We start from the raw sequence: 17,661 nt of genomic DNA, 5'->3' as shown, positions 1-17,661 counted from the left end.
TCACAACAATTAGGAATCATTACCGAGGCAAGAAAATACAACGAAATCAAGATATTCACAATTTAAGGACTCACGGTCATGCTAGACACCAACATATAGATACTCGTCACCATGCCTATACGTCGTACACAACAAATTCCACATAGCAACACTACTGGAAATTGGGCCTATAGCAACGGACGCATATCCGTTGCGATAGCCACGAAAACCGTTGCAATAGAGCTATTGGGACGGTTTGGGGACCGTTCCATCAGATCGCGTGCCAATAGATCTGTCGCAACGGTTTGCATAACCGTTGTTATATCACTATCTATTGCAACGGTTTTTTCTTCCTCTTACAACGGAATTTTTAGTCAATTGGAACGGTTAATAACCGTTGCTGTATCGTTTTATGCAACGGTTATTAAAGCTATTACAACGGTTTTGAGTAACTATTGCAACAGTTTTATTGAGACTAAAATTAGTATTGAATATATAGCAACGGTTCAAAGTACCTATAGCAACGGTTCAAAGAACCTATAGCAACGCCCCAAATAGGTTACCCCTGGTTGTGAATAAATACTTACACATAATAAAATATAATACACTAAAAGTTATATATATCACGAAATGAAACAATTCATAAGCACAATCCAAATTATCCAACTAATAATATCAATAAAAGCAAAATATCAAACTGTTTTACAATTCAAGAGTTCGCATAAGTTTCAAAATGATCGAAAAGAAAAGATCCTAGAAGATCTAAAATTCGGCAACTATCCAAAATTAAGCGAGGTCTTCACTGCTTCGTCTTTCCTTTGCTCATTTACTTCACCTACAAAAAATGATAAATAAGGGTATGAGATAATATTCAAGTTATGTTCTTCATTTTAGCAATGTTAAATAAACACTAGTATTTTTTTGTTTGCTTCAAATAGACTAATGATAAAAGCACAAGCATATAAATGGATTTGGCTGCTATCGAGTACTGGAGTACATTAACTTTCACCAATTTTACTAAGAAGGTCCATATACTTAACAACCACTAGATTTTCCATCTAAAATTTAAGAAATCTTTTCCTTAACCCAATCATGTTTTCTTTTTCTTTTTTCTTTTTCCAATAGAAGAACTGGTTTAATCAAAGGTATATCTGAGTATAGAGACACCTTATCCATTACCCAATATTCCAATCCTTTACGACCTTTTCGCTCAAAATTAACAAAAGATTCTTTGAATTTAATTATCTTTCAAGCATCATCACAGTAACAGATGGGAAGCAAGAATCGGACAAGTGTTTGGAAGCAAATATAAGCATTTAGGTACTTACAGTAAGTACTTAATTTCACTCCATTTAATTTCTTTCAACGACATATCAAATCAAGATTATTGACAGAGAAAGAAGAAACTAAAACTTAGTAGTCATCTATGAATAGATGAGTAGTAGTTTATTCACAGAATTACATATGAAAAAGTTCAATTGTAAGAATGAAATATCCTTATTTAGCAAAGAAATTAAATAGAGTAACTCGCTTTTCATTGTCCCAAATGAGTATTGCGGAGCACAAAACGAGGTCAATCAATATGTCAACTAAAATGAAGAATCTTTAAGAGCCCAAGAACAGATAGACCCCGAGATCAATAAAATCTTAAAGTAACAAGTCTGACACTAAAACAACTCACTCAATTTAGACATTTTCCTTTCCAAATATCCCAATTATTTCCATTGTTACTGAAGAAGGGGGTAAACAGAGTATCCAAAATATGCTTAGAGGACAAAAAATAAAGTGGAACAACGAGTCTCTTCAAAAGGCCTCAGTGGAAAAGATCCAACGATTGAACCTTTACATCAAAAAATTTAGTCTCTGCCCCTAACTCTTATCCATAACTTATTTTAATCAATACTTAAACATGGTTTTCAACCTTTACTAATAAAAAGATATGTTGCTCGGATCCTCCAATAATGTCACTGGGTGCGTGTCAGGATCCTCGAAAGTAATGCATTTGGAGGATTCGACACGGGTGCGGTGGCATTTTTTGGACGAGACCAGCAACATAGCTCAAAAATATCACCAACACACAATTTTCAGACCATATCCTAGACCCTGAATGGTTACTATATGTTACCTACTTTCATACCCAACCAAATGCTGTAAAATTATCCATAGTAACATTTTCCTCCATAGAGACGCAAACCTGCCCCTACATCTTCAAATTACCTATCTCCCTCCTTTACCACAGACAAACTGAAGCATCACCAATTAAAGACAAATGTGATAAATCGCCAACAATTCCAATTAAAGAGAAGCTCTAAGTTCCTCCTATATGAGAACACCAGCTAAGCCCAGTACATCACATATTTTCAATAAACGTTCAAATAACAATCTATGCGCAACAATGAAGACTTAAAGAACTCAAAATGTGCCTTAAAAGCAAAATTAGTAATGAGGCATACACGAAACAATTGCTCAAAATTGCATCACTGTTCCTACTTTCCTGTCTATCAATTCAACTATATCAATTCCTCTGGTTTTGGCATACTGATCCTATTCAAAAATTCAACTATTAAGAGCCCAAATCTTTGTACTTGCTCTTCACCAATTACATTCCTAGAAGTCTCATTCTCTATGGCTAGATTTTCATCTATTGATTCATTACCATAAGAAAATTATGAATTAAGTTCACTCTCAAAGAAAATTATAGGTTTTTATAATGTCAAGTTTAACCTCTAAATTATTCATACCATTAATATCTCATATAATTAACTTGTACTTCTAATGTTAAATCCAATGTTTCTTATATAAGTATCCTCACGGATTGCTCAACAGTTAATGGCATACCTCTCAAACCTTGATTCCATAAGTAAAACCTTCAGATAAATAATGCTTTCGTGGAAAGAGAGAAAAGTTTTCAGGAAACTATTATCTTGCTTATTTGAGCGGCGACTGTAGCTCAAGGTTTTGGGGAGAGGGATTCAATAGAACTAAAGCTTTAAAAAGCTCTGCAAATAAGATATTAAGATTACTGATCTTAACAATAATAAGAAAAGTACTATGTTATGCATAAGATATACATAATTTTCACTCCACAATTTTCATTTTCCAACAACTAGATGCACAAAGATGCCTCATTTTATTTCTTAAAAAGATGCCCCAATTACTGAAAGTGACTAACATACCTTCATGATATAATAAAGGCATTGAGGGAGATTTAACATTCTCAATTAAAAAGGAAAACATAGCTGGTTGGACTCTTTAGATAACAGAAGAAAGCATCAGAAGTTGGGAGGCCATAGATTGTAAGAAGTTGAGAAGACTAAAATTTACTAGCTGAGCCATGCTATCATATCACCTTTACAACACAGTAAGCTTCGAAACTTCTACCTCATAAACGACAACTACTAAAGCCTATCATTAAGAAAGCAGAATAGTAACATCTTATTATCCAAAATGCAAACCACATCGATCTTCTTTTACATGCAATCTACCATACAAATACTATTTTAAAGTATACAAAGATATTTCTTTTAAATATTCTCACATCGTATATAAAATTGCATAACCAGGATGATCAATAAAAAACAGTAATCAAAAGTAACTAAATATATTAAGTGGTTTCTTTCTAAAGCTAATACCAGCAAGATATTTGAAAGTTCATGTTTCAATGTTAAGCACCATCATTAGTTTTAACAATCATTACTATCGAAGTGGAATCTTCTCATTCTAAAAATCATATTTTTATGTTTTGATCTTATGTATGACTAGACAAAAAGATCAATACAATAAGTTTTAAAAAAATAAATTATAATATTGATATACAATTAGCGCTTCCAGTAAATGGCATCTATATTTGTTTGGGACACTCAAAGGTGTTGATTGTGAAATATTTTCAAACATCTTCTGAGCACAGAAATTTTAACATTGTTTAAAGCACATAAGGCACACATTTCCCCTAAAAATTCTAGAATGTTCAATTTAACGGGCTACTAACATTTTACTCCTAGGTATTGCCATTAATTAAGCCTTGAAACTATAACCAATTACTCTACAACTTCTCTATATTAAAACAGCTCAAAGGAACCAAGCAGAAAAAAATACAATAAATTCTAAAAGCTCAAGAGTGAACTTCAATCAAGCATACAAACTTGCAAATAAAGTGTTTGACTTCGCTTGGAGTATATATCGGGAAACCCTAATAAGATGATATACTTGGAAAACCCCAATTCCCACACAATTAGGGTACAAAATTAGGTAGAATTGCAAGAGAAAAAAAAATCAAAACAACATTGATAACTTACCCAAGCACAAAGAACTTTGTGATCTCACATCAACTGGTAAGAATACAGAGAAGCCAAATGCTAAATCTTTGTCGCTGCCATTAAATTACTTACCCAAGGCTATGTGTGAGCTAGAGGATGTATATTGGAGAAGCAATTTGGTAGCCTTTGTTGGAGCCTTGACGGACTGCCTTGTGACTCGCCGAAGAGGTTAGGGTTCGAAGGTTCGAGGATAAGAGAAGGGAATGGATATGTTCTAAGTTTAAGAGACGATTTAGAGGAATAAGGAAAAAAGGCTAGGCATAGGGCAAAAAAGAAGGTAAAATCGAATTTAATAAAATAAAAAGAGGAAAATATTTTGTGAAACCGACGCAATAGCCTAATATTCCAAATCACCGTTGCCATAGATGAATCTATTGGGACGGTTACAGTACCTTTGCCGTAGATTCATCTATTGCAACGGTTATTATACTATAGTAACGGTTTAGTCTTGGAACTGTCTCAATAGGGTGGAAAGGCTTATGCGACGGTTTTAACCGTTGCCATAGATTGTCTATTGCAACGGTTACACAGCCGTTGCTATACAATCCGTTGCAATAGGCTTATTTTCTGGTAGTGCAAATCAGACTCAACTCCTAATCCCTCAAGCTAAGGTAGACCAAACACTTACCTCGAACTTCCACGGCCAACTCAATCCTCAACAACCGCCTTTCCTTTTGAATTCGGCTCCCAAACAATCGTATCTATACACAAATGACTTCATAACATCAAATAATGCTAAACAATTCGAACCCAATGCCTAATTATAGCTTTTCCATCATTTTCCCCAAAAACTCAAAAATCGACCCCGGGCCCGCTTGGTCAAAACACGAGGTTCGGACCAAAATCAAATCCCCCATTCACCCACGAGCCCAAATATATAATTTATTTTCAAATTCGACCCCAAAACGGGGTCTAAATCAAGAAAAATCAAAAAGCCCTAGCTCTACCCAAATACCCAATTTTCTACCTTAAATCACATGTTTTAGGCCTAGGATTTCAATAGATATTGAAGGAAATGAAAGAAAATAAGCTAAGAATTACTAACCCAAGAGATTTTGATGAAGAATTGCTTCAATGGTCGCCTAAGGGCTTGGAGAAGAAAGGTTTTTGTGAAACTTTTTGTGAATCCCGAATGGCTACTGTTTTTGAATATTTAAAATAACTGGGCGAAAATACTTCTTCGCGTTCGCGAATGACTCACGCGTTCGCGATGAGTAAGGCCTACGGGCCTTCGCGTTCGCGTACAGGAGCTCGCGTTCGCGGAGAGTAATTCTCCTGGAGCCTCGCTTTCGCGTGAATACAGTCGCGTTCCCGTAGAACAACTGGTGACCCCTTCCCCCTATACCCTACGCGTTCGCGAGTAACGGGCCGCGTTCGCGAAGGGTCTCCCCCCTGAGCTTCGCGTTCGCGTCCCAATTCTCGCGTTCGCGATGAAGAAACTGGGCACCTGGGATTTTTGCCTTATGCGTTCGTGAGTAAGGCCACGCGAACGCGAAGGGTAAAATCCCTGGGCACTAACAGCAGAAAACCTGCAACACTTCTCAAGCCAGAACCATTCCGAAACACCTCCGAAACACTCCCGAGTCCTCGGGTCTCCCAACCAAACACATGCACTAACTCAACAACATCATACGAACTTATCCATGCAATCAAACCGCCTAAATAACCACAAAAACAAGGAATCAAACCTCAAAATCATGAATTTTCCCAAAACTTCATCAAGTTTCAAATTTAGAACTTTAAGTCCGAAACACGTCAAACGACGTCCGATTTTAACCAAACTTTACAGGAAGGACTTAAAACATATATAAGACCTGTACCGGGTGCCGGAACTAAAATAAGGGCCCGATATCAACACGTTCTAATCAAATATCATTTCAATTTTCCTTAAAAATTTAAAAAAAAAAAATTTCTTTTAAAAATTCATTTCTCGGGCTCGGGACCTCGGAATTTGATTTCGGGCATACGCCCGAGTCCCATATTTTTCTACGTACCCTCCGGGACCGTCAAATTACGGGCCCGGGTCCGTTTATCTAAAAAGTTGACCAAAGATAAATTTATTCATTTTAATATCAAAACTTAGCATTTTTCACAGAATTTCATATTTAAGCTTTCCGGCTACGCGCTCGGATTGCGCACGCAAATCGAGGCGACTCTAAATGAGGTTTTCAAGGCCTCGGAAGCATATAATTCATTTAAAACAGGTGATGACCCTTTGGGCCGTCACAATTAATTTTGCAGAGATTGCTCGCAACTCAAAGTAGATAAAAGTCGTATGCAGATAAGAGAAGAAGAGATTTAGCGTTCACAATTGGGGACAAAATGTTCCTACGAGTCTCCCCTATGAAAGTTTGATGCAGTTTAGGAAAAGAGGCAAGTTGAGCCCTAGGTTTATAGGACCGTATGAAATACTTGACCGAGTGGGAGCTGTGGCTTATCATTTGGCACTTCCTCCTTAGTTGTCTTTTATTCATCTAGTGTTTCATGTCTCAATGCTAAGAAAATGTATATCAGACTCATCTCTGGTGCTTGAAGCATTGATTATACCGCTCGATAAGAAGTTATCTTATGAGGAGGATCCGATAGATATTGTGGATGGGCAAGTAAGAAAGCTACGATCAAAAGAAATTGTGTTCGTTAAAGACTTATGGAGAAATCATACAGTTGAGGAAGCTACGCGGGAAGTAGAAAAAGTTATGCAAGCGAAGTATACCATTTATTTTAGTCTACAGGTACGTACTTGAGTTAAATTCGAAGATCGAATTTCATAAGGTGGGGAGGATGTAATACCCCAATATTTTAAATGAGGGCCTATTGGATATTTAGTAAATAATTTAAGTCCAAAGAAAAAAAAAAGAACTAACTAATAAAACAAAACAAATCAAAAAAAAAGAGGAAAAATGATAAATTGAAACAAAAAGGGTCGAAGCCCATTCTCTGGCCAAAAAGCGAAAAGAAAGAAATGGATTAAGGGAAGGGGGAAAGGCTCATGGCTGGAAAACAAGAAAATACAACGTGAGTTTGCCCTTCTCCTTCTGTTGAAGAGCACGACAAGAATTCAACACAGAGAAAACCAATTAAATAGAAAAGAAGAAGAGGAAGGTAAGTTTTTAAACTTAATTCATAGATTTGATTAATAAATTTCATGGTTATAGAGTTGGGGGTTGAGAATTAGTTGAAGAATAAATATTAATGAAATAATGGAATCCATAATTTTTTTTATGAATTGGTGAATATACTATAGGTTTGGGGTTATAAACTTATATGTTTCTGTATATACTAATTTAAAAATGGGATATTCCTTCCAAAACTTTGTTAGCGATTGGTAATCAAATATTATTGCTATTAATATTGGGAATATTGGAAAAAATTACAATTGAATTTTGATAGCAGTGAGCTGGGATACTGAAATGGGTCTTGATATTTCAAGTAGAATAAGAGGTTGTCACGACCAAAATCCTAACCTTTCGTGGTGGCGTCTATAGATGGTACTAGGCAAGCCGACATTTCCAAAATACTCCTAATGTTTAACAGAAATTAAATCAAGAAATTTTAAATAAGCAAAATTTTCATAAACAGGAGTAAAACCCAAAACACAAGGGCGGAAAAATAGCTCCCAATATCGGGGTGTCACTGAGCCCATGAGAATCTATACATCACCAGTCTAGGAATGAAACGTCTATAACAGTTTAGGTCCAAATAAAACGAAAGAAAAGATAAGGAAGGAGAAACAAGGACTACGAACGCCATACATCTACCTCGATATCTCTAACGGTCAGCTACGTGAAATATCAACACCCTCCGCGTCCAGAAACTCCTATTTCTGCACACGAAGTGCAGGGTGTAGCGTGAGTACAACCAACTCAATAAGTAGAAATAATAAATAAGGAACTAAAAGATAGTGACAAGCTACAGAGTTATAGTTCATTTTCAGTAGTCTCAAAAAGGAAAGTAGACACGCTTCCAAATCCGGGAAAATTAAGTCAAATCAGTTTATTCATGTCAAGGTCAAGTAAAACCAGATAAAATACCCTTCAGAAGTTTCCAAAATAGTGATATATGGCAACTATGTGCAACAACAATGAAATCATATACAGCCTCTCAGGGCAACAATAACTCACTCCTCCCATTCACGCCAACCTCACAATCATTAATTCCTCACAGCCACTCATCTCTCACGGTCTCTCAGCACTCGGCACTCGCATTCAATAGATACCTGCGCTCACTGGGGGTGTCTACAGATTCCGGAGGGGCTCCTTCAGCCCAAGCGCTATATCAAGCGAATCATGGCATAAATCAATGAAACATGCTGCGGCGTGCAGCCCGATCCCATAAATATCCTCACCATCAGGCCCTCGGCCTCACTCAGTCATCAACTCTCCAGTCTCTCGGGCTCTCAAAAATCAGGAAAAAATAGCCCAAACGGCAATAACATGAAGTATCAACCAGAATAATAGAGACAGAGATATGATATGCGAGTAAAAACTGAGATTGAGTACAGATAGCATTTAGCAGGTAATTTCAACATGTAACACGGCCTCTGTGAGTCCCAACAGTACCAACACATAGCTTTAACATGATTATAACATGATTTACAGTCAAATTTTATAACACATGGAGAGCATAAAGCTAGCAACAAGTTTATTAAAAATTTTAGTTTCACCGAATGGACCAACTCACAATTTCCACGGTGCACGCTCACACGTCCGTCACCTAGCATGTGTGTCACATCCAAAACAATCGCATAGCACAAAATTCGGGGTTTCATACCCTCATGACCAGATTTAGAACTATTACTTACCTCAATCCGAGCAAAACTCTACTCTAATATGTCTTTGCCTCGCGAATCGGCCTTCAAATGTTCCGAATCTAGCCACAAGCAGTACAATACAATCAATACGGGCTAAAGGAATCAATTCCACAAGAAAATACGAAATTCTAAGCCAAAATCCGAAATTGGCCAAAAGCCGGCCCCCGAGCCTACATCTCGAAATCTGACAAAAGTCGCAAACCCCGAAAGCCCATTCACTCACGAGTCTAACCATACCAATTTATCAAAATCCAACACTAAATGACCATTCAAATCCCCACAATTAACTCTCCAAATCACTAGCCTCAAACCCCCAAATTTCACCTCAAAAACACATCAACTAGGTGGAAAATCAGTGGGGGAAAAATAATTATTGAAGAAAAACGAACACATGGAGCTTACCTCAAGAATCCCCTTGAAAATCCTCTCAAAAACCTCCAAAATTCGAGCTCAAAATAATAGAAATGGTGAAAAATCTTGGAACCCTCGTATTTATATGTTCTACCCAGGCGTTCCGCACCTGCGGCCAAAAATCCCACTCCTGCGGGCTCGCTTATGCGAGGAAAATCCGCTTCTACGGAGTTCCCTATTACCACCTGCTTCCGCTTCTGCGCACTTTGGACCGCATCTGCGGCTTCGCAAGTGCGGGAAAACCTTCACACCTGCGTCCCTTGCTCCTCATGGCCTTGCCCGCTTCTGCGGCTTCCTTCCCGCTTCTGACCTCTAATTCAACCCAAGTTCGTTAACCACCCGAAATCAACTCAAGGCCCCCGGGACCTCAACCAAACATACCAACGAGTCCTAAATCACGATACGAACTTAGTCGAATCCTTAAATCATCTCAAACAATATCAAAAATATGAATTGCACACGGATTCAAGCCTAATGAACTTTGAAATATCCAAATTCTACAAACGATGCTGAAACATATCAAATCACGTCCGATTGACCCCAAATTTTGCACACAAGTCGTAAATAACACCACAAACCTACTTCAACTTCCAAAAATCCAAATAGAACCCCGGTATCAAAAAGTACACTCCCAGACAAACTTTTAAAATTCTAACTTTCGCTATTTCAAGCCTAATTCCACTACAGACCTACAAATCCCAATCTGGACGTGCTCCTAAGTCCAAAATCACCTAACAGAGCTAAGAGAACCATAAAAAATCATATCCGTGGTCGTTTACACATAAGCCAATGTCCAGTCAACTTTTCCAACTTAAGCTTTCAATTAAGAGACTAAGTGTCTCAATTCACTCTGAAATCTCTCCGAACCCGAACCAACCAACCCTGTAAGTCATATAACAGTTGTAGAGTACAAAAGGAGCAGAAAATGGGGGTACGCAGCTATAACTCTCAAAATGACCGGCCGGGTCGTTACAGCCTCCCCCTCTTAAACAAATGTTCTTCCTCGAACGGGTCTAGAAACATACCTGGAGTCACAAATAGGTGTAGATATCTGCTCCGCATCTCCCGCTCGATCTCCCAAGTAGCCTCCTCCATGGGCTAACCTCTTCACTGCACCTTCACTGAAGTTATATCCTTTGACCTCAACTTTCGAACCTGCCAATCCAAAATGGCCACCGGCTCCACATCATAAGTCAAATTACCATGCAACTGAACCGTGCTAAAATACAAAACATGAGACAGATCGCCGATATACTTACGGAGCATAGAAACATGAAATACTGGATGCACACTCGACAAGGTAGGTGGCAAGGAAAGCTTGTACGCCACCTTCCCAATCCTCTGAAGTACCTCAAACAGACCAATAAACCGAGGGCTCAATTTGCCCTTCTTCCCGAACCTCATAACACCATTCATGGGAGAAACCTTCAGCATAGCCTTCTCCCCATCCATGTAAGATACATCACGGACCTTCCTGCCAGCCTAGCTCTTCTGTGTAGACTGCGCCGTGAGAAGCCGCTCTTGAATCAATTTAACCTTGTCCAATGCATCCTGAACCAAGTCAGTACCCTATTAGCCTAGCCTCAACCGGCTCAAACCAACCCACCAGAGATCTACACCGCCTCCCATAAAAAGTCTCGTATGGAGCTATCCGAATGCTCGACTGATAGTTGTTATTGTAAGCAAACTCCACAAGTGGCAGGAACTGGTCCCATGAACTCCCAAAATCAATGACACATGCACGTAGCATATATTCTCCAATATCTGAATAGTGCACTCGGACTGTACATCCGTCTGAGGGTGAAATGTTATACTCAACTCAACCTGAATGCCCAACTCTCGCAGCACAGCTCTCCAAAACTGCGATGTAAGCTGCGTGCCTCTATTTGAAATGATGGAAACCGGCCACCGTGAAGGCGAACAATCTCTCCGATGTAAATCTCAGCCAACCGATCTGAAGAATAAGTAGTGCACATTGGAATGAAGTGTGCGGACTTGGTCAGCCGATCCACAATCACCCAAATAGTATCGAACTTCCTCGAAGTCCGTGGGAGCCCAACTACGAAATCCATGGTGATCCGCTCCCACTTCCACTCTAGAATCTCTATCCGCTGAAGCAAGCCACCCGGTCTCTGATGCTCATATTTTACCTGATGACAGTTAAGACATCGAGCCACAAACCCAACTATATCCTTCTTCATCCTCCTCCACCAATAGTGTTGCCTCAAGTCCTGATACAATTTTGCGGCACCCGGATGGATGGAATACTGCGAGCTGTGGGCATCCTCAAGAATCAACTCCGTAGCCCATCTACATTGGGCACACATAACTGGCCCTGCATCCTTAACACCCCATCATCTCCAATGGTCACATCTCTAGCATCACCGTGTTGAACCTTGTCCTTGAGGACAAGCAGATAAGGATCATCACACTGGCGCTCTCTGATGCAATCAAATAAGGAAGACCGAGAAACCACACCGGCTAGAACCCGACTGGACTCCGAAACATCTAACCTCACGAACTGGTTGGTCAAGGCCTAAACATCAACTGCAAGAGGTCTCTCACCAACAGGAATGAATGCCAGACTACCCATACTGACTGCCTTCCTACTCAAGGCATCGACCATCATATCGGCCTTTCCCGGATGATAAAAATAGTAATATCATAGTCCTTTAGCAGATCCAACCATCTTCGCTGCCTCAAAATTAGATCCTTCTGTTTGAACAAGTGCTGGAGGCTACGATGATCAGTAAATACCTCACAAGACACACTATAGAGATAATGCCTCCAAATCTTCAACGCATGAACAATGGCCGCCAACTCCAAATCATGAACAAGGTAGTTCTTCTCATGAGGCTTCAACTGGCACGAAGCATAAGCAATCACTTTACCCTCCTGCATCAAAACACACCCAATATCGATCCGAGAAGCATCGCAATACACCGTATAAGAACCAGAAGTTGATGGTAGAACTAGAACTGGAGTTGTGGTTGATCGGTTCCAAGCCTGCACTACTATTGAGTAGCGAGGATGGTCGATGCAGTTTTACCCAACAAGGTCGGGACCGAATCCACAGAGAGTTAATTTGTTTGGAGTTAGATTTATATCCAAGTCTAGATGCGGGTTTTTCTCTTAATTACACTTCCACACATGCTTGGTTTGTTCTCTACTTCTACTTCTATTCTATAGCATGCAATATTTAAAACTAAGTACAATGTTTTTTATGTTGGTTTTCAAGGGTTTAAAGGGACTAGGGTAGTGACTTCCACCTAGGTGGATATCTAACAGGTAGCAAGAATCTAGGGCAATCATGTGATTAATTGGGGTCATAATATAGCTATCACACCCGGGTACTCACTCTATACCTCTCGGTAGTTTGAGTGATTTTGCCCAATTTGGCTTTCTGAAGTCCAAATGGGTATTCATGCAATTCCAGTGACTTGATCTCAAGTCGGGTATTACTATCTGTGGGTTTAACCCATTAATTGGGGCTATCAATTTCTTGAGTTCACCCTAATTCCTTGTTAGCCTAGTTTTCCTAGACTTAGTCCCTCTTTCTCAAGTAGAGACTAAGTCATAAAGGCATGAATCAGTGTTTGCAACCACTAATTCCATAGTTCTAGCAAGAACCAGGCTAAATACTACTAACCCATACACATTCAAGCCCTAAAATTCAAGACCTATCAAATACCCACACTAGGGTTGGGTCATAACCCTAGCTATGGGTTTAGATACTCATGGAGATAGCAGAAATCAAAGATGAAATAAGGATAAAATTCATAATACTAGATTAAAAGATGAAAATCTAATGTTGGAAGATAATTCTAGTACAAAATTGCCCAAAATGGAATTTCCAGCCGTCTCACGTGCTCAGCAAAAACATAACTTAACCTAAAAATGTCAAAAAGATCTATTTATACTAAGCTGAAATTATCGAACAAATATACCCCTGCAGAGGTTTCGCGGCCGCGTAATTCTTACCGCGGCTGCACTCTTGCTTTCGCAGATGCGTAATACTGAATGCGGTCCGCGTTCTTAACTTCTGGATCAGGGCTAAGGTTTGTTTCGCGGGCCGCATAATTTCCATCGCGGTCGCATAGTGGATTTTCAGGGTCGCGTAATTCTACTGCGGACCGCACTCCTTATTTTTTCTTGAAATGTGAACTCTCTGAATCTTAGCCACCGCAGTCCGCATAATTCCAACCGCGGCCGCGGTGAGACTTTTGCGGCTGCACATTTCTGGCGTGGACCTCGCTCAACATTTGGCCTTAAAATGTACTCTCTGATTCTTCACTTCGCGGACCGCGTATTTGTGATCGCAATCGCATTGTGGCTTCCGCGGCCGCACAATATTTGTGCGGTCCGCGTTACAGGTCTCCTGGCCCAGTCTTGGTTTTTGTTCCAGATTTGACTCCTTTATAAGTTGATTATGCCTCCTTTGGCTCTTTTTGATAAATTCCTGCAAGCAAGCATATTACATTAGTTTTTGGGAATACCTTCATGCATTTTACGCCCAAAACGCAAGTAAAAGAGAGCAAATAATAGGTTAAAATCCCCACTTATCAGTGGTCAAGGCAGTCTTGAGCTTCTGAAAGCTCTCCTCACACTCATCCAACCACCTAAAAGGAGCACCCTTTTGAGTCAATTTGGTCAAGGGGTATGCAACAGACGAGAAACCCTACATGAAGCGACGGTAATAACTAGCCAAACCAAGAAAGCTCCAAGTCACCGTAGCTGAGAACGGTCTGAGCCAACTCTGAACCACTATATCTTCTTTGGATCTACCTGAATACCCTCACTGGACACCACGTGCCCCAAGAACACCATTGAACTAAGCAAAAACTCACACTTGGAGAACTTGGCATAAAGCTTCACCTCCCTTAACCGCTGCAACACAATCCTCAAGTGTTGGGCATGCTCCTCCTGGCTACGAGAGTACACTAGGATATCATCAATGAATATAACGACAAACGAGTCGAGATGAGGCTGAAATACACTGTTCATCAGATGCATGAACGCTGCTGGGGCGTTGGTCAGCCCAAAAGACATCACACATAATGACCATAACGGGTCTTGAAAGTTGTCTTAAGAATATTCGAGTTTCGAATCTTCAACTGGCGATACCCAGAACTCAAATCAATCTTGGAGATCACCCTCACTCCCCAAAGCTGGTCAAATATTTCATTAATACGCGTCAAAGGATACTTTTTCTTGATTCTGACTTTGTTCAACTGCCTATAATCAATGCACGTTCTCATAGTACCATCCTTCTTCTTCACAAATAGAACCGATGCACCCCAAGGTGACACACTAGGCCTAATAAACCCCTTCTCAAGGAGTTCCTGAAGTTGTTCCTTCAACTCAACCGGTTCCATACGGTACAGAGGAATAGAAATGGGTTGAGTTCCCGGTACCAAGTCGATAACAAAATCAATGTCCCTGTCGAGCGGCATGCCCGGTAGGTATGCAAGAAACACATACGGGAAATCTCGCACCACTGGAACAGAAGGGTTCTCTGCACTAACATCCCTCACAAAGGCCAAATATGATAGACAACCCTTCCCAACCATCCGCTGAGCTTTCAAGTATGAAATCACTCTACTGGGAACATAGTCTAGAGAACCTCGCCACTCAATCCGTGGCAACCCTGGCCTCGCCAACGTCACGGTCTTGGCGTGACAATCCAGAACAGCATGACGTGGAGACAAGCAGTCCATACCCAAGATCACATCGAAATCAACCATACTAAGCAACAAGAGATCAACTCTAGACTCCAATCCCCTAATAGTTACTACACATGACCGATATACACTGTCCATAAAAATAGTATCGCCTACTGGCGTAGATACATGAACAGATGAAACTAGAGACTCACGGGGCATATCCAGATAATGAGCAAAATACGATGACACATATGAATAAGTGAAACCGGGATCAAATAATACAGAGGCATTCCTATGGCAAACTGAGACAATACCTGTGATCACTGCATCTGAAGCAATGGAATTTGGTCGGCCGAAAGAGCATAGAATCGAGCCTGGCCGCCACCTGATCGGCCTCCCCCACTAAGGCGATCTCTAGCTGATTGGGCCCCACCTCGAGTTGGCTGAGCGGGTGGTGTAGCAACTGGTGCAGAAGATACAATCTGAATCCTCTATTGTGCTGGGCCTCCCTGACGATGAGGACACTACCTCCACACATGCCCAAACTCCCCGCACTTAAAACAACTCCCTGGTGCTGGTGATGGGGACTGAAGGGAGCCCCGACCACCGAGATAACTGGTAGAAGGACCTGGCATAGATAAGCCCTAGACCGACGGAGCATGGGAAGAACTCTGAGATGGAAGGGCACTGAGAGATGAGTGACCCTGATGAGAATTGTATGAACCATTACCGGATGATGCATCACGGTGAACTGGGCGAGCAGTCTGAGCATGCCTGTAAGGATGACCCCTGCCGTGGTAGAACTGACCTCCAGAAGGAACACCACTAAAACCACCTAATCCACGAGACCTCTTGGCCTCCCTCTCAACCCGCTCCTGGTTGCGGACCATCTCTATCTGCCGAGCAATGTCAACAACGTCATCGAAAGTAGCACCAGATACCATCTCTCTAGTCATAAGCAACTGTAGCTGAAATATGAGGCCATCAATGAACCTCCTGATCCTCTCCCTATCAGTGGGAACTAACCAAACTGCATGACAGGCCAACCTAGAAAACCTCATCTCGTACTACGTCACAGCATATCATCCTGATATAACTGCTCAAACTGTCTACGCAACTCCTGACTGCGACACGAACTTCTCCAAGAAGAGAACGGAGAACTCTTATCAAGTAAGTGGTGCTGTGCCGACCGGCCTACGCCTCTCATAAGCCTCCCCCCAACTGAAGACATCCCTAGAGAACTAAAAAGTAGTGAACGAGACCCCACCGGTCTCCAGAATATCTATTGTACAAAGAATCCTCTGACACTTGTCCAAGAAGCCCTAGGTATCCTCCGCCTCTATATGATTGAAAGATGGAGGCTGGAGTCTCCCAAACCTCTCCAATCTCCGTCGCTCATCATCAGACACAACAAGAATCACATGGGCCTGAGCAGCTGCAAACGACTGGGCTGGTAGTGCCCCCGTTGTCTGGAGTCCCTACATCACCTGCTCTAGTGTTTGGGCGGTTCGAGTTTGAGTACCTCCCCCGGCCTGAGAAGTGGTTGCTGCAGCCGGAACAGAGACCGCCTGAGCAAGACTGGTGCGCATGGTCAGAATCTGAGCTAAGGCCTGGAATCACAATGGGCACAGTTGGTGCCTGAGCTGGCCCAACTGGCTCATCCACAGCTGGAACCTGCTCCTGAACTGGGACGACTGGTGGATCTGCAGGTGCTGCTCTAGCTGCTGTACGAGCTGCACCTCTGCCCCTACCATGACCTCTACCGCGACCTCGGTCTCTCGCAGCCCAGACTGGTTGCTGTCTATCCTGCCCAGTAGTACATGTCCTCACCATCTGTGAGAGAATAGAATAACAGAAGTTTAGTTACCAGAATCAATAGATTCGCATGACAATAATTCAAGAATGTGAAGTTTCCTAAGGGTTCGGCAACCTCTCGAAGATAAGTGCAGACGTCTCCGTACCGATCCGCAAGACTCTACTAAACCTGCTCATGACTCGTGAGACCTATATAACCTAGGCTCTAATACCAACTTTCACGACCCAAATCCTAACCTGTCATGATGGCGCCTATCGATGGTACTAGGCAAGCCGACATTTCCAAAATACTCCCTCTGTTTAACAGAAAATAAATCAAGAAATTTTAAGTAAAAGTTTTCATAAACAGGGGTAAAACCCAAAACAAAAGTGCGGAAAAGTAGCTCCCAATACCGGGGCGTCACTTAGCCCATGAGCATCTATACATCACCAGTCTAGAAATGAAACATCTATAACAGTTTGGGTCCAAATACAATGAAAGAAAAGACCAGGAAGGAGAAACAAGGACTGCGAACTCCAGGCAGTTACCTCGATTTCTCCAACGATCAGCTACGTGAAATATCAACACCCTCCGCGTCCAAAAACTCCTGGATCTGCACACGAAGTGCAGGGTGTAGCGTGAGTACAACCAACTCAGTAAGTAACAATAATAAATAATAAGGAACTA

At 41.1% G+C, this 17,661-nt stretch overlaps 1 long non-coding RNA gene across 1 annotated transcript; it reads right to left on the bottom strand.

The window, feature by feature from the left end:
* LOC109235617 lies at positions 603 to 4,552 on the bottom strand. Its single transcript, XR_002069418.1, has 2 exons — positions 4,275 to 4,552; positions 603 to 814 (listed from the first exon to the last, which is right to left on the bottom strand). It is a non-coding gene; the product is annotated as an uncharacterized LOC109235617 (long non-coding RNA).

Source organism: Nicotiana attenuata, chromosome 12 (genome assembly GCF_001879085.1).
Source record: "Nicotiana attenuata strain UT chromosome 12, NIATTr2, whole genome shotgun sequence".
Classification (NCBI taxonomy): Eukaryota; Viridiplantae; Streptophyta; class Magnoliopsida; order Solanales; family Solanaceae; genus Nicotiana; species Nicotiana attenuata.
The sequence above is the reverse complement of the archived record's forward strand: the minus strand, read 5'-3'. Positions and strand labels throughout refer to the sequence as shown.